The following is a 24,955-nucleotide window of genomic DNA, read 5'->3' as shown; positions in this document are numbered from 1 at the left end:
GACCTTGACATAAACTGTAAAAGACCTTGACATAATCTTGGATGAGCATCTAAATTAGGAAGAACAAACTGTTGCAGCTTGCCCAAATGCAATTCAAAAAGTTAGAAAAATATTCCCACCTCAAACTAAACATAAATTCGTTCAGTGTGTAGTTCTGCCAAACCTTTAATACTGTGATGTAGTTCAGAATGACACAAATAGTAAAAACTCAAAATGAGTCAAGCTAGCATTGAACACATAAGTAAAATATACATGCAACACCCCCCTGCGGGTTCGGGGGTAAGAATAGGCCCGCGGTATTCCTGCCTGTCGTAAGAGGTGACTAAAAGGAGTCTCAAACGTTTCGGCCTTCTGTGATGGTCCCCTCTTGGGTTTGACCTCCTTTTTTTTTCCAAATTTCCGTTGTCAGTGCGTGCCATTTGGGGAAGGACACCTTACGTGATGTTTTTCTATTGGTCCATCATGCTCCACCATCTTGCATGTTACTTATTGTCGTGTGGGGGGGACTACGCCCAACATCTTCTGGGTTGTCTCCTTCTCGCCTTGTGCGCACTCTTCTTCTTAGCGCCTACTACAACTGTGGACCCTTTCAACACCTAAAATCCAGCACGGTAGCCAGTCCGTTGTGGTGGGGTCGTCATGTACCCTCTTGGTGGTAGCCCCCTGACCACGCAGGGATCGCACTACAGATGCCAGAGCTGTTTCCTCCCCATGCATGCCAAGGAGTATGTGCCCATCTTGTCTGGGGCACGGGGACTCCAGGCAACGGGATATCGGCCAAGTACCCGTTGCTTTGGCTGGGTGGCGCCCTTGGGGAGAGCCCTCGTTCGGAGTAGGTGGCATCTGGGCGGATGTGGCGCAATGAAGCGCAATAAATCACACCAAGCTGGTGGTCGCACGGCCACCAGCGTCTCTAAGCGTGGTAGAGTAGACTTTGATGCTGCACAATATGACCCTCAGTCGTTCCCCTCGTTGGCTGCGCCATGGGAGGGACGCCGATCTAGTGCCAAGCGGGAGCCTTACGTACCGCAATACCTTGTCTGCAGCAGGACTGATGGTGACTCCTTTCTTATGACGCAGCCTCTGTTTTTTGTGGAACACCTGGAGGATAAGTTTGGGGAAGTGGCGGGGTTGTCTAAAATGAAGAATGGGTCCATCCTCCTCAAGACGTCCTCCCCAGCCCAGTCACGAGCGTTGCTCTTGTGTGATAAGCTGGGTGACGTCCCTGTTACCATCACTCCCCACAGTAGCTTAAATATGGTCCAGGGGATTATTTACCATCGTGACCTCTTGTTACAATCCGATGACGAGCTGAGAGCCGACTTGGAACGACGTGGTGTACATTTTGTCCGTCGTGTACATAGAGGGCCCAAGGCTCACAGGGTGGCCACCGGTGCCTTTATCTTGGCCTTCGAGGGTGATGTCTTGCCCGAGAAGGTCAAGGTGATGGTTTACCATTGCGACGTGAAGCCATACGTCCCTCACCCGATGCGGTGCTTCCAGTGCTGGAAGTTTGGGCATATGTCCTCCCGTTGCCCATCCAGCGCTACATGTCGAGATTGCGGACGCCCCTCTCATCCCGATTCTCCATGTGCACCTCCGCCTGTATGTGTCAACTGTGGGGAGCACCACTCTCCATTCTCGCCGGATTGCCCCGTTCTTCATAAGGAGTGGAAGATCATGGAATTTAAGACCCTGGACCGGCTTACTTATCGAGAGGCAAAACTGAAATATGAAAGGTTGTGTCCTGCTTCCATTCGACCATCTTATGCTGCAGCCACGTTATCGTCGTCCACGCAAGCGACGGTTGTCGCCTCATCTGTGCCGCCTTCAGTGGGCCCTCAGGGCCGTGTATCTCTGTCTGCCCCCTCGTGTCTGGGGGCAAGCCTTCCGCTGTTGCCCCCTTAGCAGTTGGGGGGCAAACCCTCTTCTGTCACTCCCCCCACGCTTACTTCGGGAGTGACATCTGCTCCACAACCGGGAGGCTCGATTCCTCCCCCTCCTTCTCCGCCGGCGTTGCCTCCGCCGGTTCCTCTCTCGCGGAAGGGGTCCCTCGGGGCTCTCCCTTCCTCCGTTTCTTCTCCTTCCCAGCCAGATGTCAGCCAGTGGCTGAAGGTTCCGCCACCTGCTGGTCGTAGGGCTTCTGCGTCGTCGTCAGCCTCCGACGCTCCTTCAGAGAAGCTCTCCCAGCCCTCTCACCCTAAGGGCCGACGTGAGAAGAAGGAACGGCATGTGTCCAAGAAGAAGGACGTTCCGGCGGTTTCAGCACTGCCTGCTGTACATAGTCCTGGCTCCAGGGATGAGGTGGAGATCCTCGCCTCTGCCGCGGATCTCGCCCTCACGGAACCCTTGGGGACCTCTCCTATGGACTCAGCTGACTCTCCCCCGGTGGCGGCAGTTGGCTCTGAAGCGCTGTCTGCCTCTTAGTCGCATTCACGCCCTCCCAGTCCCTTCCTGCTTCCATTCTCCAATGGAACTGCGGCGGTTATTTCCGCCACCTGCCTGAGCTCCGGATGCTTCTGAGTGATTCCCCTGTTCTCTGCATTGCTCTGCAGGAAACTTGGTTTCCTGCACTGCGGACCCCCGCCCTTCATGGTTATCGGGGATACTCTAAGAACCGTGCTGCCTGTCAACGAGCGTCAGGTGGGGTTTGCCTCTTTGTTCACCACTCTGTCTGTAGCTCGCCAGTACCCCTTCAGACGCCTTTAGAGGCAGTTGCTGCCAGGGTTGAGCTCTCGCCGGCTATTACTGTTTGCTCTGTTTACATTCCTCCGGATGGGGAGCTCGCCCGACATGTCTTGGCTGCGCTGCTGGCTCAACTCCTGCCACCATTGCTGCTTCTGGGCGATTTCAATGCCCACAACCCTCTATGGGGTGGGACTGTCTCTGATGACCGCGGTCGGGCCGTGGAGCATTTGTTGGCTCAGCTCGACCTTAGCCTCTTGAACACCGGTGCTCCCACGCATTTCAGTGTTGCCCATGGCTCGTTCTCGGCCATCGATCTCTCTCTTTGCAGCCCCGGACTTGTCCCATCCCTCCACTGGAGGGTGCACCCTGACCTGTGCGGTAGTGACCATTTTCCCATCTATTTGTCACTTCCCCAGTGTCGTTCTTCTGGGCGCCTGCCCCGCTGGGCTCTCCACAGGGCAGACTGGCCGGCATTTACTTCTGCTGCAGCCATTGAGTCTCCCCCACAGGGTGATATTGACGAGGTGGTCCGTGTTTTAACCACATCCATAATTTCAGCGGCCGAGGCTGCCATCCCCCGATCTTCTGGCCTCCCTCGGAGGAAGGCTGTACCCTGGTGGTCGCCGGAGATTGCTGAGGCTATTCGCGACCGTCGGCGGGCTCTCCAGCATCATAGGCGGCAGCCGTCTCTCGAGACCCTCATCGCCTTTAAGAGGCTCCGTGCCTTGGCCCGTCGTCTTATTGCACGTCGTAAGCAGGAGTGCTGGGAGAGGTATGTCTCATCCTTGGGCTCCCATGTCTCCCCCTCACTCGTGTGGTCCCGGATCCGGCGGATTTATGGATACCAGACCCCTATGGGTGTCCCTGGGCTCTCCTTGGACGGCGCTGTCTGCACGGACGCTGCCGCCATTGCTGAACGGCTTGCCGCGCACTTTGCTCAGAGCTCTGCGACTGCATCTTATCCTCCCGCCTTTCGCTCTCTCAAGGAGCGAGCCGAGCGGACGCCGTTCTCATTCCACATGCGTCGTTCTGAAACATACAATGCTCCTTTCAGCGAGAGGGAATTCCTCGCTGCCCTCGCCGATTGCCCTGATACAGCACCAGGCCCAGACTGCATCCACGCGCAGATGCTGAAGCATCTCTCCAGGGACTGCCAGAGACACATTCTCGCGATATTTAATCGCATTTGGAGCGAAGGCGTGTTCCCGTCGCAATGGCGAGAGGGTGTTATTGTCCCCATCTTGAAGCCTGGTGCGGACCCACTGGCGGTGGACAGCTATCGTCCCATTACCCTCACCAACGTTTTGTGCAAATTGCTCGAACGTATGGTGGGGCGGCGTTTGTGTTGGGTCCTTGAGTCGCACGGTCTCCTCGCTCCATCCCAGGGTGGCTTCCGTCGGGGCCGGTCTGCAGTGGACAATTTGGTGCGGCTGGAATCTGCTGTCCGTACGGCCTTTGCCCGACGTCAGCATCTCGTTGCTGTATTTTTCGATCTGCGGAAGGCGTATGACACCACATGGAGGCATCACATCCTCGCCACGTTGCGTGAGTGGGGTCTTCGTGGTCGGCTCCCGGCTTTTCTTCAAAGCTTTTTATTGCGCCGCTCTTTCCGGGTGCAAGTCGGTGCCACCTCTAGTTCATCTTATATACAGGAAAATGGGGTCCCGCAGGGCTCAGTGTTGAGTGTCTCCTTATTTCTAGTGGCCATTAATGGTCTGGCTGCAACAGTGGGGTCGTCGGTGTCTCCTTCTTTGTATGCCGACGACTTCTGCATCTCATTTAGCTCCACGACTACGAGAGTCGCCGACCGCAGGCTGCAAGTAGCCGCTCGCAAGGTAGCATCATGGGCTCTGACTCACGGTTTTCAGTTCTCTGCACCCAAGACTCGAGTTATGCACTTCTGCAGGCGTCGGACGGTCCACCCTCATCCTGAACTTTACCTCGACGGCCACCTGCTTGAAGTGGTGGACACTTGCCGCTTCTTGGGACTCGTGTTTGATGCCCGGCTCACATAGGTTCCTCATGTTACTCAGCTGAAGCAAAAATGCTGGCGGCACCTCAACGCCCTCCGCTGCCTTAGCCACACGTCTTGGGGTGCAGATCGCTGCACGCTGCTGCGATTGTACAGAGCCCTTGTGCAGTCCCGGCTTGATTATGGGAGCCTGGCCTATGGGTCTGCGTCACCCTCAGTGTTGAAGTTGTTAGACCCCATACACCACTGTGGGGTTCGGCTTGCAACTGGCGCTTTTCGCACCAGCCCCGTGGATAGTCTACTGGTGGAGGCCGGGATTTCCCCGCTGCGGATTCGCCGCCATCGTCTGCTCGCCGACTATGCTGTCCACGTGCATTGCTCGCCAGGCCATCCCAATCGTCGCCTGCTTTTCCCTGCCATGGTCCTCCATCTGCCCGAATGGCGACCTAGGTCTGGGCTTTCCGTAGCTGTCCGTGTCCAGTCCCTGCTGTCAGAACTGGGGTCATTCCCTCTTCTGCCTCCCTTCCGGGTCCGTACACCTACGCCTCCCTGGTGTTTGTCCCGGCCGTCCGTCCATCTGGATTTGGCACAGGGACCTAAGGACTCGGTTCCGCCTGTGGCCCTCCGTCGCCGTTTTCTTGTGCTCCTCGATTCATTTCCGGGCTGTGAGCCTGTCTACACTGATGGTTCCCTGGTTGATGGTCGCACTGCCTACGCTTTTGGTCACGCTGCCCATGTTGAGCAACGCTCCTTGCCGGCTGGCTGCAGTATTTTTACTGCAGAGCTGGTGGCCATCTCGCGCGCTCTTGAGCATATGCGTTTCTGCTCAGGTAGGTCCATCGTCATCTGCAGTAACTCCCTGAGCAGCCTTCAGGCCATCGACCGCTGCTATCCCTCTTCTCCTCTGGTGTCCTCTATTCAGGAGTCTGTTTCCGCCATTGCCCCTTCTGGTCGTTCGGTGGTCTTGGTTTGGACGCCAGGTCATGTTGGCGTCCCAGGGAACGAACGTGTTGACAGGCTGGCCAAAGGGGCGATCGACGCCCCAGCTTTGGAGATCGGCCTCACAGCTCGCGACCTGCAGCTGGTGTTGCACCGTAAGGTGCTTGGGGTGTGGTCTGTTGAGTGGCGTGGCATGACAGCCCCGAATAAACTGCGGGCTGTCAAGGAGACGACCGATGTGTGGCGCTCCTCCCTGCGGTCTTCTCGCAGGGAGTCTGTTATCTTGTGTCGGCTCCGCATCGGCCATACATACCTGACGCACGACCATCTGTTGCGTCAGGAGGATCCCCCCCTGTGTCGGTGTGGGTCCCGGCTGACGGTCGCCCACGTTTTATTGGAGTGTCCCCGACTGCACACCCTTCGGCAGTCTTTTAATCTCCTGGGCACTTTGCCTTTGGTTTTAAGTGACAATGCCTCTGTGGCTGATGACGTTTTAAATTTTATCCGTGGTAGTCCTTTTTATTGTTCCATTTAGGGAGGTCCTGCTCCTTTCCCTTTGTGTGTCTCTTGTCCTCGAGTCTCTCGTATTTGGTTGCAGATTTTAGTGTGTCGTCGGTTGGTTGACTCTTTCCCTTTTTTGTTGTCGTGGTCAGTCAACCAGTCTCCGGTCATCTTCTTTTATTCCGTTTCTTTTTGTCTGGTGTCTTCGTGTCTGTAGTGTTTGTTGCCTAATTTGTGTTCTTTAGTGCCTGGGGGGGGGGGGGGGGGGAGTCACCTTCCCCTTGGGGTTTTATCTGCTCTGCGCCTTAATGTCTCGCCTGTTTTTGGAATGGGGGACTGATGACGTTAGCTGTTTAGTCCCCCTTAAACATCCCAACAACCACCACCACCATGCATGCAACATAAGGGTGTTTGCTCACACCAGTCCTTCCTGTACTCACTTAGGTTGGATTTGACCAGACAGGAAGCATGATCTTCTCTTGTTCTATTTACTTCATTGTTGTGCTATAGATTTAGTCTCCACAAGATGATGGTAAAAAGCAACTAAGATTGGATGACTCACATTTTTTCTACCTCTTGAGTACATTTTGATATTACTATTCTCATGTTGTTGTTGTTGTGGTCTTCAGTCCTGAGACTGGTTTGATGCAGCTCTCCATGCTACTCTATCCTGTGCAAGCTGCTTCTTCTCCCAGTACCTACTGCAACCTACATCCTTCTGAATCTGCTTGGTGTATTCATCTCTTGGTCTCCCCCTACGATTTTTACCCTCCACGCTGCCCTCCAATACTAAATTGGTGATCCCTTGATGTCTCAGAACATGTCCTACCAACCGATCCCTTCTTCTGGTCAAGTTGTGCCACAAACTTCTCTTCTCCCCAATCCTATTCAATACTTTCTCATGTGATCTACCCATCTAATCTTCAGCATTCTTCTGTAGCACCACATTTCGAAAGCTTCTATTCTCTTCTTGTCCAACTATTTACCGTCCATGTTTCACTTCCATACATGGTTACACTCCATACAAATACTTTCAAAAACGACTTCCTGACACTTAAATCTATACTCGATGTTAACAAATTTGTCTTCTTCAGAAACACTTTCCTTGCCATTGCCAGTCTACATTTGATATCCTCTCTACTTTGACCATCATCAGTTATTTTGCTCCCCAAATAGCAAAACTCCTTTACCACTTTAAGTGTCTCATTTCCTAATCTAATACCCTCAACATCACCCGGCTTAATTAGACTACATTCCATTATCCTTGTTTTGCTTTTGTTGATGTTCATCTTATATCCTCCTTTCAAGACACCATCCATTCCGTTCAACTGCTCTTCCAAGTCCTTTGCTGTCTCTGACAGAATTACAATGTCATCGGCGAACCTCAACATTTTTATTTCTTCTCCATGGATTTTAATACCTACTCCGAATTTTTCTTTTGTTTCCTTTACTGCTTGCTCAATATACAGATTGAACAACATCGGGGAGAGGCTACAACCCTGTCTCACTCCCTTCCCAACCACTGCTGCCCTTTCATGCCCTTCAACTCTTATAACTGCCATTTGGTTTCTATACAAATTGTAAATAGCCTTTTGCTCCCTTTATTTTACCCCTGCCACCTTCAGAATTTGAAAGAGAGTATTCCAGTCAACATTGTCAAAAGCTTTATCTAAGTCTACAAATGCTAGAAACATAGGTTTGCCTTTCCTTAATATAGCTTCTAAGATAAGCTGTAGGGTCAGTATTGCCCCACGTGTTCCAGTATTTCTACGGAATCCAAACTGATCTTCCCCAAGGTCGGCTTCTACTAGTTTTTCCATTCGTCTGTAAAGAATTCGAGTTAGTATTTAGCAGCTGTGACTTATTAAACTTATTGTTCAGTAATTTTCACATCTGTCAACACCTGTTTTCTTTGGGATTGGAATTATTATATTCTTCTTGAAGTCTGAGGGTATTTCGCCTGTTTCATACATCTTGCTCACCAGATGGTAGAGTTTTGTCAGGACTGGCTCTCCCAAGGCCGTCAGTAGTTCCAATGGAATGTTGTCTACTCTGGGGGCCTTGTTTCGACTCAGGTCTTTCAGTGCTCTGTCAAACTCTTCACGCAGTATCGTATCTCCCATTTCATCTTCATCTACATCCTCTTCCATTTCCATAATATTGTCCTCAAGTGCATCGCCCTTGTATAGACCCTCTATATACTCCTTCCACCTTTCTGCTTTCCCTTCTTTGCTTAGAACTGGGTTTCCATCTGAGCTCTTGATGTTCATACAAGTGGTTCTCTTATCTCCAAAGGTCTCTGTAATTTTCCTGTAGGCAGTATCTATCTTACCCCTAGTGAGATAAGCCTCTACATCCTTACATTTGTCCTCTAGCCATCGCTTCTTAGCCATTTTGCACTTCCTGTCGATCTCATTTTTGAGACGTTTGTACTCCTTTTTGCCTGCTTCATTTACTGCATTTTTATATTTTCTCCTTTCATCAATTAAATGCAATATTTCTTCTGTTACCCAAGGATTTCTACTAGCCCTCGTCTTTTTACCTCCTTGATCCTCTGCTGCCTTCACTACTTCATCCCTCAAAGCTACCCATTCTTCTTCTACTGTATTTCTTTCCCCCATTCCTGTCAATTGTTCCCTTATGCTCTCCCTGAAACTCTGTACAACCTCTGGTTCTTTCAGTTCATCCAGGTCCCATCTCCTTAAATTCCCACCTTTTTGCAGTTTCTTCAGTTTTAATCTACAGGTCATAACCAATAGATTGTGGTCAGAGTCCACATCTGCCTCTGGAAATGTCTTACAATTTAAAACCTGGTTCCTAAATCTCTGTCTTACCATTATATAATCTATCTGATACCTTTTAGTATCTCCAGGGTTCTTCCATGTATACAACCTTCTATCATGATTCTTAAACCAAGTGTTACCTATGATTAAGTTGTGCCCTGTGCAAAATTGTACCAGGTGGTTTCCTCTTTCATTTCTTAGCCCCAATCCATATTCACCTACTACGTTTCCTTCTCTCCCTTTTCCTACACTCGAATTCCAGTCACCCATGACTATTAAATTTTCGTCTCCCTTCACTATCTGAATAATTTCTTTTATTTCGTCATACATTTCTTCAATTTCTTCGTCATCTGCAGAGCTAGTTGGCATATAAACTTGTACTACTGTAGTAGGCATGGGCTTCGTGTCTATCTTGGCCACAATAATGCGTTCACTATGCTGTTTGTAGTAGCTTACCCGCATTCCTATTTTCCTATTCATTATTAAACCTACTCCTGCATTACCCCTATTTGACTTTGTGTTTATAACCCTGTAGTCACCTGACCAGAAGTCTTGTTCTCCTGCCACCGAACTTCACTAATTCCCACTATATCTAACTTTAACCTATCCATTTCCCGTTTTAAATTTTCTAACCTACCTGCCCGATTAAGGGATCTGACATTCCACGCTCCGATCCGTAGAACGCCAGTTTTCTTTCTCCTGATAACGACATCCTCTTGAGTAGTCCCCGCCCGGAGATCTGTATGGGGGACTATTTTACCTCCGGAATATTTTATCCAAGAGGACGCCATCATCATTTAATCATAGAGTAAAAGCTGCATGCCCTCGGGAAAAATTACGGCCGTAGTTTCCCCTTGCTTTCAGCCGTTCGCTGTACCAGCACGGCAAGGCCGTTTTGGTTATTGTTACAAGGACAGATCAGTCAATCATCCAGACTGTTGCCCTTGTAACTACTGAAAAGGCTGCTGCCCCTCTTCAGGAACCACACGTTTGTCTGGCCTCTCAACAGATACTCCTTCGTTGTGGTTGTACCTACGGTACAGCTATCTGAATCGCTGAGGCACGCAAGCCTCCCCGCCAACGGCACGGTCCATGGTTCTCATAACAGTATGTAAACATCATGTCTGCTAGACCAAGAAATGAATATCCTGCCGTCCTGTGTCTGGTAATTTACTACTACCATAAATTAGAAATGTTCAAGACAGATTAACTTAAGATGTTGGATGTAAACATTTTTCCATAGCAAAATATTATCATTGAAAATGCAAGATTGTATCAGCTGACTGATGATATTTATTGATAGTAGGTGATAGGAGAGAAGTCAGTTTCACTGTTGAAATCATTTTCCAAAATTTTTGAGAAGTTGATGTATTCTAGAATAGCATCTCACCTTAGCAATAATAATATCCCCAGCAAATCCCACTTTGGGTTTCAGAAGAGTTGCTCTACTGAGAATGCTGTTTACATGTTCACTCACCAAATTTTGCAAGCATTAGACAACAAAATAGTGCCAGTTGGTATTTTCGTGACCTGTCTAAGGCATCAGTGTATCAGTAGATTGATCTGTGTTGATAATAGGTGATAGGACTGTGTGATACATTATTCTCTTAGATAAATTGAAGTTTTGTGGATTTGATGGTATAGCCAACCATAGGATAATGTCATATCTAACCAAAATAATTCAGAAAGTTGTCCTTAGTAGTTCCACCAATAGAGTCTGTAGATGTAGTTCTGCATGGGGAGCTATTACATATAAGGTTCCTCAAGGCTCTATCTTATGTACATTATTGTTCTTCATTTATGTAAATAATCTTCTGTCTAATATACAACAAGCATTCTGTCTAATATACAACAAGCAGAATTAGTTATTTTTTGCGGGTTGTGATAGTATTGTTATCAATCCAAGCATTACATATAGAAGCAAAAGAAATAGTAAACAATGTTTTTAAAAATTGCATTGACTGCTTTTCTGTGAATGGTCTCTCTCACTCTCTCTCTGTTTTTAAAAAGATGCAACATATTCAGTTCTGCACATCAATGGGTACTACACCAATGATAAGCTTAACACATGGTGAGGAAATAAGAAATTGGTGGAAACTTAAAAACTCCTTAGGTGTCCACACTGATGACAATTTAAACAGGAAAAAGCAAATTTTGGAACTCATAAAACAACATAGTTCAGCCACATTTTCACTTAGATTCATTGCAGATCTTGTGGGGGAGAGAAATCAGTAAGCTGGACAATGGAAAATCTGGGTTGGAAGATCAACAATATAAGGAAAAAGATAGAATGCTACTCACTGTAAAGATGACACATTGAGTTGCAGACAGGCATATATATACAAAGATGATGTGACTTACCAAATGAAAGTGCTGGCAGGTCGACAGACACACAAACAAACACAAACATACACACAAAATTCAAGCTTTCGCAACAAACTGTTGCCTCATCAGGAAAGAGGGAAGGAGAGGGAAAGACGAAAGGATGTGGGTTTTAAGGGAGAGGGTAAGGAGTCATTCCAATCCCGGGAGCATCCTTTTTTCCCCCTAAGGTAAGTCTTTCCGCTCCCGGGATTGGAATGACTCCTTACCCTCTCGCTTAAAACCCACTTCCTTTCGTCTTTCCCTCTCCTTCCCTCTTTCCTGATGAGGCAACTGTTTGTTGCGAAAGCTTGAATTTTGTGTGTATGTATGTGTGAATGTTTCCCTCTATTATATATATATATATATATATATAATGGAAGGAAACATTCCACGTGGGAAAAATTATATATAAAAACAAAGATGAGGTGACTTACCGAACAAAAGCGCTGGCAGGTCGATAGACACACAAACAAACACAAACACACACACAAAATTCAAGCTTTCGCAACAAACTGTTGCCTCATCAGGAAAGAGGTAAGGAGAGGGGAAGAAGAAAGGAAGTGGGTTTTAAAGGAGAGGGTAAGGAGTCATTCCAATCCCGGGAGCGGAAAGACTTACCTTAGGGGGAAAAAAGGACAGGTATACACTCGCACACACGCACATATCCATCCACACATACAGACACAAGCAGCTTGTGTCTGTATGTGTGGATGGATATGTGCGTGTGTGCGAGTGTATACCTGTCCTTTTTTCCCCCTAAGGTAAGTCTTTCCGCTCCCGGGATTGGAATGACTCCTTACCCTCTCCTTTAAAACCCACTTCCTTTCTTCTTCCCCTCTCCTTACCTCTTTCCTGATGAGGCAACAGTTTGTTGCGAAAGCTTGAATTTTGTGTGTGTGTTTGTGTTTGTTTGTGTGTCTATCGACCTGCCAGCGCTTTTGTTCGGTAAGTCACCTCATCTTTGTTTTTATATATATTTATATATATATATATATATATATATATATATATATATATATATATATATATATATATATATATATATATATATATATATATATATATATAAAAACAAAGATGATGTGACTTTCCAAACAAAAGCGCTGGCACGTCGATAGACACACAAACATACACAAGAAAATACATTTTTAAGAGATATTTTTATATGTATCACCAAAAAGCTGATACAGAACTATTTTGCTGCAAATAATGAAAACAATTTTCTCTTGTCATATCATCATTATTGTCGTCATCATGCGGACCTGGACAAACACACACAGAATGTATGTTATATTAGGACATATTACTGGACATGTTACAACATGTCATATAATTTATAATAGTCTAACTTTGTGTTCTGATATGTTCTATATTAAAATTGTATGTAATTTAGTTAACAAAATAGTTCCATGTTAAAAATACTTGTGTGTACACATGACAGCACAAGTGGCAGTAGCTGAAATTTTGAATTGCTGTCATTGTTACGCTGCACATTTCACATTATAGAATGTACAATACTGATCATAAAAATACAGGGCACATGTAATGGTGAGTGTAAGTGAGGGACTTGTGCCGTATGGGCACTGCACAAAATACATGCACTATAAAAGCACAGAAGGATGTCTGTTTGCTCTGTGTCATTCCTAGATTTCAAATAGGTCACGAGATGGAGTTGAGGGGAGAACACCAGTAAGAAATAATGTATTCAAATACCACAGCACTTAGTATAGTGACTTCGTAGGTTGATGACGTAGTTTACAGACTGAAAAGCAAATGCATGACTGTGGTATTCAGAATAAATACAAGTTGTAACATTTAACATTTGTTTTACTGTGTTAATATGTTTAATTTATAGAAAATACTAAATTAACAGAAGGGACAGTTCATAGTCCTTAATATGAACTCTTCAGGCCTTAAAAAGGGCACAGCATGATTACTACCTAATGTTCTGTAGAAAGTACTTTCACTTCTTTGATCAATAGCTGTCTGCATCCTGCAAGGAAGGGAGTCTTTGAGGTGAGTAATAAATCACTCATTTTCTGCCTCCTCTTCGCAGGTACCTATGGCAACATGCAGTAGGTGTCATAGTGGGTTTTTTGGGTGAGGTCACTGGCTTTCTTGTTAGGTCTGTTTCATACGCACGCGTACATTTTCAATTCAGTTGAAGTCTAGAGCAGAAGAGGACCATTTGTGAAAAGAAATATAATTCTTGTCTGCAAACCTCTCCAGCACCACAAATGACATGTGCATTGGAGATTGATCCTGCTGTAAACAGATTAATCTCTCAGTTGTTGCACTGATGGGATGATATAGTTACCCATAATATGAGTACAAGTGGTAGCACCAAGTCAGCTATGTAGCCTATAAAGCATACCAAGTCTACAGGAATACATCCAGTACCCTCAATAAATGAATGATTGCTGTAGCTATGCTTTGCTCTTTTTCTAAACCCATGCTGAGTATCTACAAGCAGGCTGTTTTTTGTGAAAATGGCTCTAAGTTGAGACAGGTTGATGCTTTCAAATATCTTACAAAAGGCAGGAATTAATGATATTGGACTATTGTTGGTAATGTCTTCCTTATTTCATTTTGTACATATTGGTTTCACATCACTCATTTTCAAACAGTTAGATACATGTTTTCTCCAAGGCTACGCAAGGTAGGTAAGCAGTTTGGAGATTCATATTAAGCACACATTAGTAACTGCACCGGGTATGTCATCTTATCCACTTAAAAATGTTTTCTTTAGCATGTGTTTTATCTTGCGTACTATCTGCACATTTGATTTCATAAATTCAAACTTGGCACACTGAATGAAGTGACATGGGTTCTTGCCCTGTGCATCCATAATATGGGTGGAAGCAAACAATGAAGAATCCAGGATAGACTACTACACACCATATAGTGTAGATGTTAAGTCGCAGATAGGTACATCAAAAAGATAACTGAACATGTGAGCTTTTGGTGAACATGTGAGCTTTTGGCTGAAAGGCCATCTTCTAAAATAGACAAAACCACACACACACGCACACACACACGCACACACACAAAAGCACAACTCCACACACGACCACCATCCCTGGCCACTGAGGCCGGACTGCGAGCAACTTCACATCCTGCCAAAATGTTTCTGTACTCAGTATGCATCCAGTGGTGGTAGAATGGGATCTGTCTCTCTTCTGCTTTGATTTCTGTGACGTATTGAAACGTGCGTTGCAGTTGAAATCCCACCACTTATGAGGTGCATTTTGCGATTAGGTTTTTGTTGACAAAAAACTGCAAACCAATTGCAGCTTATCACGAACTTTGCGATGTGTATGAAAAAGGAAGAATGAGTGAAAAGTGAGTGAGGCAATGGTGCATTGATTTTAAATATGGCCATACCAGTGTTCACGAGGCCGTCTTGTGATGGACAAACTGGTGATGAAAATTCACGACATTATTTGTGAAAATGGTTGTTTTACAATTACAGAACTTTCACATCATTTTCCTGATATTTAACAGAGTTTGGTGTGTGAAATTGCAGCAGAGAAGATTGGTTACTGCAAATTTTGTACTGGGTGATTCTCAAAACCCTAACTGAAGACCACAAAAAACACAGACTGGTTGAGGCACTGACCTTGAAGATTACATGTAAAGTAGTAACAGAGTTATCAATTGTATTGTGACTGAGGACAAGACTTGGGTGAAGGATGTCACTTGTGAAACGAAAAGGCAGTTAAGGGAATGGGGGGAGACAAATTCTCCTGTGAAACCCAGGAAGTGTTTGCAAACACTGTTGGCAAGAAAGATCATGGCTACTGTGTTTTGGTACTCCAACATAGTGATTCTCATTGATTTCCTTGAACGTACCACATCAATTAACTCGGAGAGGTATTGTCAAACACTGAGAAAGTTAAGGCAGGTGACAAGAAGCAAGCATCAGAGAGAACTTAGTGCAAAAGTTTTGTTTTCTTCATGACAGTGCACATCCACACACGGCCAGTCATACCTCCTACAGGGTTTTGGATGGGAGTTGTTTAATCATCCACCATACAGCCTGGATTTGGTGCTGAGTGACTACCACCTCTTCCTAACAATGAAGACATGACTCGCTACACAACGCTTTGATACTGACACTGAACTGGATGCCAGTATAACCAGTGTTTGCAGTCACAGGCAGCAGATTTCTGCAGAGATGAGACTGAAAAACTTATGCCGCAGTATGATAAGTGTCTCAAGTTGAATGGTTATTATGTAGCTACATAGCTTAAGAGTGTACCTTTAAAATGAATGTAATAAAAATTGGTTTTTCCATATTTTTAATTTATTACTTCAAAATGTATGTTACTTTGTGGATAGCCCTCATACTCTAGAAGAAGGCCTTTTGGCCAAAAGAAAATATGTTTAGCAGTCTTTTTGTTGTGACCATCTGTGACTCAACATCTCCACAATATGGTGAGCAACAGTCTACCCTTTTTATAATGTTGTCATTATAATATGGGTGGATTGGTCAATTGAAGAAGTGAAATAGTTATTGAAAATATCATTTATAATATATAGTGGAAAATAAACCCTCATTAAATGATTTAAATATGTTTTCTTAGGTATAACTTCTTCAAGAATATTCAGAAGATTGTGTTTGTTAATTGAGAGCTATGCATATTTATGAATATCTTTGCAGAAAAGGAAACTAGCAAATTTTAATGTTGTTTCCCAATATGTGAAGTACAGTCAACATAGCATTGTTACTGAAATTCTTAAATATAAAGTGAAAAAACTTTTCTAGATTTCATCATAGATACAGGTAGTGATACAATCAAAGTGTACTGTTTGGAGTTCAAAACAAGATGTGTATCATCTTTTGACATCTGTGGGAAAGAAGTTGAAATTCCATGAGACTTTTAATGATTGAAAAAAACAGTTCCTTAAAACTTGTACAAACGTACAGAATGTCCAAGCTAGGAGACTGGGCAACATGGTAACATGTGAATTTTAGGATGATAAGAAGGGGGCATCATTGATGAGCAGTTTATTGGAAAAAGCAGTACAGAGGCCCTACATAGAGGGAGACATGATGGAAAACTGCAGTCTCTCAAGATTGGTGCCACATCATCAGCACTGGTGGTGCAGCACGTGTGTCCCCACTTCTCTGCTCTGGCCTCAGTGAAAGGATAGAAAATATTGAGACTGTTACAATAGTTAGTAGTAATACTCTGGCCTCAGTGAAAGGATAGGAAATATGGAGACTGTTACAATAGGTAGTACTAATTATATATTGTGTCCAAATTTGAAATTTGATGAGGTATCGGTGATTCGTGTGCATCATGAGGCTTTGCTTTTGACGAAGCTTGAGTTTCTACAAAGAATCGGTTTTAATCCTGTTTAAAGTCAGACTGAAAAGGTCTGAGGCAAGTTAGTCAGTGCACACCTGTAAGTTTCATGTCAGGAATTGATAGGCTGAATGTGGAATGGTAATTGGAGCTAAATTCATGGGACATTCCTTATCTGAAATTGTTAGGGAAGTCAAAATCCAGTGTCAAGAGTGTGCCGAGAGTACCAAATTTCAGACATTACCTCTCACCGTTTTATTGTTTATTATTGTTATGGATGAAATCCTACAGCAAGTATCAGATGCAATTGGAGATCATAAAATGAAAGCAGTGCTTTTTGCCGATGACCTGATGTTATGGGGAAATTGCGTGAAGGAGGTGCAAGAGCAGTTAGATGCATGGGAGGCAATGGCAGCACAATATGGAATGCATTTCTCTGCAAAGAAAAGTGAAATAATCGTCACAACAAGGAAGAAGAATAGGCCAAATGTGGATATAACTTGTGGAGGGGAAAAACTACAAGTGGTAGAGAACTTCAAGTACCTGGGAAGCGTGATTGAAAGTAAGGGGGGAAACGCAATGGAAATAAATGAAAGATGCAGAAAAGCAGGGCAGTTCTACAAATGCATTAGGGGGCTTATTTGGAGCAAGGAGGTGCCACAGAAATCCAAGGGAATTATATACCGAACCTACTTTGTCCCCATATTGACATACGGAAGTGAGACATGGGTAATGCACAAAAGCGACAAAAGTAGAATACAGGCTAGTGAAATGAAGTTCCAGAGGAGCAGGTTGGGTGTAACAAGACGAGACAGATTGCGAAATTTGTATGTGAGGGAAAGACTAAAGGAGGAACCAGTACAGGACAGGATAGAAAAATCAAGACTGCAGTGGTATGGACACATGAAGAGAATGGATGAGGGAAGAATTCCAAAGAGGATGTTTGATCTGCAACTGGAGGGGAAGAGGCCCAGAGGAAGACCAAGAGATAGATGGGTGAAGGGAGTGAAGGAATGTGTGATGAGAAGAGGAGAGAACTGGACGAAGGTGGAAGAGGGGGAATGGTGGAAAGACAGAACACGGTGGAGAGGCTTGTGTTCCCGACAGACCCAGCCAGTGGCTGGAAACTGTCCAAGATGATGATGATGACCTCTCACCGTGGACAATGCATTGGCCAACAGCCTTCACTTAATGACCAAGAGCAGTGGCGTTTGCTTAGAGTTGTCAGTGCTAACAGAAAACCAACACTGAGTGAAATAACTGCAAAAACCAATGTGGAACATACAATGAACGTGTCCGTTAGGATATTGTGGTGACATTTATCATTAATGGGCTGTGGCAGCCAACAACTGATGTGAGCACCTTTGCTAACAGCAAGACATTACCTGCAGTGCCTCTTCTGGGCTCGTGTCCATATCAGTTGGACCATAGATGACTGGAAACTATGGCCTGGTCAGGTGAGTCCCAATTTAAGTTGGTAAGAGCTGACGATAGGGTTCAAGAATGGCAAAGACCCCACGAAGCCCCGGATCCAAGTTATTAACAAGCCACTGTGCAAGCTGGTGGTGGCTCCATAATGGTATGGACTGTTCGTACCTAAAGTGGACTGGCCTTCTGGTCCAAATGAACTTATAGTTGACTGGAAATGGTTATGTTCAGCTTACCGTATTTGGAGGCCATTTGCAGTCATTCATGGACTTCATGTTCCCAAACAATGAAGGAATTTTTGTGTGTTCTGTAACAATGATGGAATTTTTATGGATGACAGTGCACCATGTCACTGGGCTCCAATTATTCATGATGGGCATGAAGAACATTCTGGACATTCCTAGCGAATGCTTTGGGCAGTCATATCTCCTTACACAAAACCCAATTGAACATTTGTGGGACATAATTGAGAGGTTAATTCATGCACAAAATCTTGCACTGGCAACACTTTCACAATTGTGGGTGGCTATAGAAGCAGCATGGCTCAATATTTCTGCAGGGGATTTCCAGCAACTTGTTGAGTCCATGCCACATCATGTTGCTGTAGTACGCCAGGCAAAAGGAGGTCCGACACAATCCCATGATTTTTGTCACCTCTGTATATTTTATAAAGAATGGTTAAAAGTGCACAATAGTTAAAAAATTAAAAGGGTGTACTTGCAGTGCCAAGAATAAGAAGGGAAGAACTCTTTTCTGAGGAAATAATAAGGTGAGTCGTCTTACCCCCCCCCCCCCCCCCCCCCATCAATTTTGTCCTAGTGAGATTGATTGTGTTTATATCATAATGTAATAATTAACAAAAGTATTGATTAGTATTATTTGTTGTTGTGGTCTTCAGTCATGAGACTGGTTTGATGCAGCTCTCCATGCTACTCTATCCTGTGCAAGCTTCTTCATCTCCCAGTACTTACTGCAACCTACATCCTTCTGAATCTGCTTAGTGTATTCATCTCTTGGTCTCCCTCTATGATTTTTACCCTCCACGCTGCCCTCCAATGCTAAATTTGTGATCCCTTGATGCCTCAGAACATGTCCTACCACCAGTCCCTTCTTCTTATCGAGTTGTGCCACAAACTCCTCTTCTCCCCAATTCTATTCAATAACTCCTCATTAGTTATGTGATCTACCCATCCAATCTTCAGCGTTTTTCTGTAGCCCCACATTTCAAAAGCTTCTATTCTCTTTTGTCTAAACTATTTATCGTCCATGTTTCACTTCTATACATGGCCACACTCCATACAAATACTTTCAGAAACAACTTCCTGACACTCAAATCTACACTCGATGTTAACAAATTTCTCTTCTTCAGAAACACTTTCCTTGCCATTGCCAGTCTACATTTTATATCCTCTATTACTTTGACCATCACAGTTATTTTGCTACCCCCAGGGGCTCAGCGTTCATTTGCTGAGTACGGGCTTGGCGACCCCGGGGTCCTGAGCTGGGGACTGGTCAGCACCGCCGGTCTCCTGTCACCGTAACCCCCGGACATGCTTCAGCGACCACTGTATGGTGCGGCGGTGGAATGTTGTGTGCTGCGGGGAATGGTGATCTTGGCTTGATCGCCTGGATTGCGAGGAAGGTAAACCTCTATAAAAACCCCTCAATCTTACGGTGTGCTGCGCGCCTATAAGATGCATGGCTGTTGGGGTGGAACAGTCGCAAGCGGGCAACCTCTGGGGCACCTGCCGCACCCCAGTTGTATACGGCTTACTCAGGCACGCGGGGCTCTGTCTGAGCGGACCTTTAGTTCCCTAGCTGCTCATGGGACCGCAATGGACCCTTCGACCTCTACATTTCCCCCCACCAGTGGATTGGGTGGGCCACTGGTAGGCAAACACACCCCATCGAAAAAGCGACTTCTTGCTGCGAGTCCTCCAGCTCCTGGTGTTGCTAGAGATTTATCAGACTGTCGTAACAGAGCACATGCTGAAAATCAGAATGTGTTTTTGATTATTAAACGAAAGGAGGGTAGCTTTGAGAGGGTTTCTCCCTTTTACATCCACAAGGGTCTTGAGGGAATTGCAGGTACACTGAAATCTGTTAAGTGACTGCGCAATGGTACTCTCTTAGTTGAGACTTCTAGTTCCCGTCAAGTCGCTTCTCTTCGGAAAGCACCCAGTCTCGGAGAGTACGCTATCGAGACCGAACTCCACTCCACACTCAACTATAGTAAGGGTGTTGTAACATGTAGGGACTTGGTGGATATCTCCACAGACGAGTTGAAATCTGAGTGGGCTGACGAAGGTATTGTTGACGTGCAGAATATTATGAAGCGAGTCGATGGGGACCTAGTAAAATCCGACTCGTTTATTCTCACGTTCAGTTGCCCGAGACTTCCAGAGCATGTTAAAGCGGGGTTCTTACGTTTGCCAGTACGGCCATATTTCCCTAAACCCAATGCGCTGCTTTAAATGTCAGCACTTTGGGCATACTACATTGGGGTGCAATGGGATAGCCACTTGTGGTAAATGTGGTCAGCATGCCCATGAAGGAGCCGATTGTTCATCGCCTGTGAAGTGCGTGAATTGCTTTGGGAGTCACCCTGTCTGGAGCCGGGTCTGCCCCATCTATCTCGAGGAACGGAAGATACAGGAGATCAAACATCTAAGCGCATCCCCTATGGTGAGGCCAAGAAGCTCTTTAAGGCCATGCAACCTCCTGTGTTTACTACATCTTTCGCTTCCGCCCTGAAAAAACCAGTACAAATGGCCACTGTTGCTACGCAAACGGAGGTTGCTAGTGTTAGCACTAATACCTGCGTTTGCCAGTGCACTTGTGCTGCTGCGGTTGTTTTGCAACCTGCAGCTCTCCCCGCAACATCGGACAAGGCCGTGATTGCTGACATTTGGGTACTTCCTGCCTCTTCCCCTATGGCACCTTCTGCCCAGGCGAGTACAGCTCCAACTGCTGACAAGGCACTGCATTCTAAGCCCCCTAAGACAAAGACGCCGAAGGTGAAGATTTTGTCACCTGCGGAGACTGATCAGGGTCGGTCCGATGACGAGGCCATCGTACTGTCTGACTTCTCCCGTGGGTCGTCATCGGAGCTGATGGACATTGATGTCGACCGGGGGCGCTCTTCTCGCCCCAGGAATAAATCTCCGGCCAGTACGGGCTCTCCTCCAAAACACAGAGGCAGGGTGAAAGTTCAGCCACCCTGATCACTGGCTCCCATCTTACAGTGGAACCTGAATGGGTTCAGGACGCATGTGGCCGAACTACAACTCCTTGTACGTGAGTTCCCTTTGTGCTTATGTCTGCAAGAGACACATTTTTGGGCCACTGATGCTCCTTCTTTACGGGGCTATACCGTCTATCGGAAAGATGATCTGACGGGAGAAAGGGCAAAGGGTGGTGTTGCGGTTTTTGTCCATGACATGCACCCCTCATCTGAGCTCCCTCTCGTTACAGACTTGCAAGCAGTTGCAGTTGACCTTCTTGTGGGTCGGAGGCTCACAGTCTGTTCACTTTACTTACCCCCTCAGGATGCGATAGACTCTGAGGCTCTCACGGACCTTATTGGCCAACTTCCCCGCCCATTTCTTCTTCTGGGGGACTTCAATGCTCATAATGTCTTATGGGGCTCTTCGACTACTTGCCCCAGGAGTCGCATTCTGGAAAGCCTCATGGTGTCTGAAGAACTGTGCATCCTCAACTCTGGTGCTCCCACTCATTTCTGTACTGCTTCTGGGTCGTCGTCAGCTATTGACCTTTCCTTTTGCTCTCCAGCACTAGCGGATTCTGCTCTATGGGAGGTTGATGCTGACCTCCATTCTAGTGACCACTTCCCCCTTTGGATTCACCTCCTGGATGAGGCTATGGCATTTCCGGTACCGCCCCGGTGGCACCTCTGCAGGGCTGACTGGACACTTTTCAGCCAACTGGCTGTTTTGGAACACCGTGCCAGCGTCCACGAATGGGTAGACCATGTTACAGCTGTGATCTCCCATGCTGCTGAATTGTCAATCCCACGGTCATCCGGTCATCCCAAGAGGCGTCCTGTCCCTTGGTGGACCCCTGAGTGCCGCTCAGCCATCTGAGCCCGCCGTGCAGCTCTGCGCCGCTTCAAGTGCTGTCCCACAGCTGACAATCTTGCAGCCTTTCGGGTGGCAAGGGCTAAAGCGCGGCGCGTGATTAAAGAGAGCAAACGACGGTCATGGCAATCGTTCTTGAACTCCATCTCTCGCTCCACTAGTTCTACGAAAGTATGGGAAGCCATCAGGAGGATTTTCGGGAAACTCGGCCAGCTACCTGTCACGGCATTGCTGCATCAGGGAAGTCTCCTCACGGCGCCGAGAGACATTGCCCAGACACTGGCCATGCATTTTGCGGAATCTACCGCCACTATTAACTGTGATCCAGATTTCTGCCGCTACCGCACTGCCATCGAGAGGGGTCACTTGGACTTCCGGTCTCCTAATTCTGAACCCTACAACTGCCCCTTCACAATGTGGGAACTGGATTCGGCGCTGTCTGTGGCTCATGATACTGCGCCTGGTCATGATCAAATCCGGTATAGCATGCTGCAGCACTTGTTACTGCCTTCCAAGGAAGTTCTCCTGAATTGTTTTAATATGATATGGTTATCCGGCACGTACCCTGACTCGTGGAGGGAGGCAATTTTGATACCCCTCCTCAAGCCAGGGAAGGACCGAACGCATCCCAGTAGTTATCGAAGTATCGCCTTGACGAGCTGTGTCGGGAAGACGTTGGAACGCATGGTCAATCGTCGCCTGGTTTGGCTGCTCGAGACCAGGCAGCTCCTTAGCCCCTCTCAGTGTGGCTTTCGGAGATGTCGTTCCACTATAGACAACTTGACCCTGCTTGAGGCGGCCATCCAGCAGGCCATCCTGCATAACCAGCATTGTCTAGGTGTATTCTTTGACATTCATAAGGCGTATGACACTACTTGGCGCCGCCATATCCTCAATCAACTCCATGAGTGGGGCTTTCGTGGCCGTCTCCCCATCTTCATTCGGTTCTTTCTTTCCCACCGCCTCTTTCGCTATAGGGTTGGTAATGTGCTATCTGATTTGTATGTGCAGGAGAATGGTGTTCCTCAGGGAAGCATTTTAAGTGTCGCCCTCTTTGCCATCGCCATTAACAGTATCACGTCCACTATCCGGAGTCCTGCCCAATGCTCCTTGTTTGTGGACGATTTTGCTGTTTTCTGTTCTTCCTCCAGTCTTGTCACTGCTAGTCGGCAGTTGCAGCTTACGATACAGCGATTAGAGGCATGGACTGCGAAGACGGGTTTTACCTTTTCTGCAGACAAATGTGTGTGTGTTCATTTTAATCGTTCTCGACATCTGTTTACCTCCCCTGAATTGCGTCTGAGGGACACCATTCTTCCTTTTAGCGACACTGTGCGGTTCCTGGGCCTCACTTTTGATTCCAAGTTGTCGTGGTTGCCTCACCTTAAAGACCTCAAGGTGCGGGCCCTGAAGGCACTGAATATTTTGAAGTGTCTGAGCCATCGGTCCTGGGGAGCAGATCGGGCGCGTCTGCTGCAGTTTTATAGGGCTTTCGTCCGATCGCGTCTTGACTATGGTTGCACCGTGTATGGGTCAGCAAGGCCTTCGTATCTGAAGATTCTTGACGCAGTCCACCATGTGGGTATCAGGCTGGCCACTGGTGCCTTCCGTACTAGTCCCATCCCCAGCCTGTGTGCTGAGGCAGGGGAATCGCCGCTCGCCATCCGGAGGAAACTCCTCATGGTGCGACAGGTGTGTCAATTCCTTGCCTGTCCTACCTCCCCTGCGTACCCTACCGTTGCCCGACCGCCTATGGAACGTCTCTTTTCCAGTTGTCCCAGGGCAACGAGACCATTTGGGATTCGTGCCAAGCATTTGCTTGAGTCCCTTGGTGTGGAGCGTGTGGCCCCCCAACGACAAGGTTTTCCTCGCCTGCCTCCCTGGTTGCTCCAGAGGCCCAGCGTCCTTTTAGACTTGTCGGAGTACCGGAGGAGCTGCACTCCTGCGTTTGTTTTTACCTCCTTATTTTATGATATTTTAAACCAGCATCCCGACCATGTACCAGTATTTACGGATGGCTCTAAACAGGGGGACTCTGTTGGTTGTGCTGTTGTTTTCCCTGATAGACTCGTCAAGTTACGGCTTCCTGCGGCGTTTCCCATCTTTGATGCCGAATTGTTTGCGATCTTGCGGGCATTGGAGCAGATGAGATGTGTCCCCAGTCGTAAGTTCCTCATCTGTTCTGACTCCCTGAGTGCCCTTCAGACCATGCAACACTTGTACCCAGCGGATACGGTAGTCCAGAACATCCATGATGCCCTACTCCACCTGCAGCGGCAGGGGAAGGAGGTTTCCTTCTGCTGGGTGCCGGGGCACGTGGGTATTCGGGGAAACGAGCTGGCGGATGTGGCCGCCAAAGATGCATGTTCCCTCCCTGACGTTGTTGAATGTGCCGTCCCCCTCCATGCTGTTACCTCCCTCCTGCGTTTTCGCGTTCTGGGTCAGTGGGAAGAGGAGTGGCTGGCAGTCGGTGAAAATAAGCTCTGTCTGGTCAAGGCCACCACGCGGCCTTGGCGTACGTCCTACCAGTCATGCAGGCGGGATGAGGTTCTCCTCACTCGCCTCCGCATCGGGCACAGTCCTTACACACATGGTTTTTTACTCCGGCGGGAGGATCCCCCAATCTGCAGTGCTTGTGGCGTCCAGATTACTGTCCACCACATTTTACTTGATTGTCTTTTATTCTCTGACCAGAGGGCGGTGGTTTCTTTGCCACCGGATTTGCCCTGTATTTTGAAAGACGACGCATCATCTGTGGTTACGGTTTTACGGTTTTGTGTCCTGTCCAATTTGTTGCCACGGATTTTAGGGAGAGGGTTTTAATGAGCTGCTGGATGACTGGCTCACACAGATTTTAGGTAAGAGGTCCGC

General features: G+C 46.8%; 1 protein-coding gene across 1 annotated transcript in view; it reads left to right on the top strand.

The window, feature by feature from the left end:
• The window catches only part of LOC124796263, a 374,071-nt gene that overhangs the window by 64,377 nt on the left and 284,739 nt on the right, over positions 1-24,955 (top strand). The gene's annotated exons all lie outside the window — the stretch shown is intronic.

The sequence above is a fragment of the Schistocerca piceifrons genome, chromosome 4 (assembly GCF_021461385.2).
Source record: "Schistocerca piceifrons isolate TAMUIC-IGC-003096 chromosome 4, iqSchPice1.1, whole genome shotgun sequence".
Lineage (NCBI taxonomy): Eukaryota > Metazoa > Arthropoda > Insecta > Orthoptera > Acrididae > Schistocerca > Schistocerca piceifrons.
This window is presented reverse-complemented; position numbering and strand designations above follow the sequence as displayed.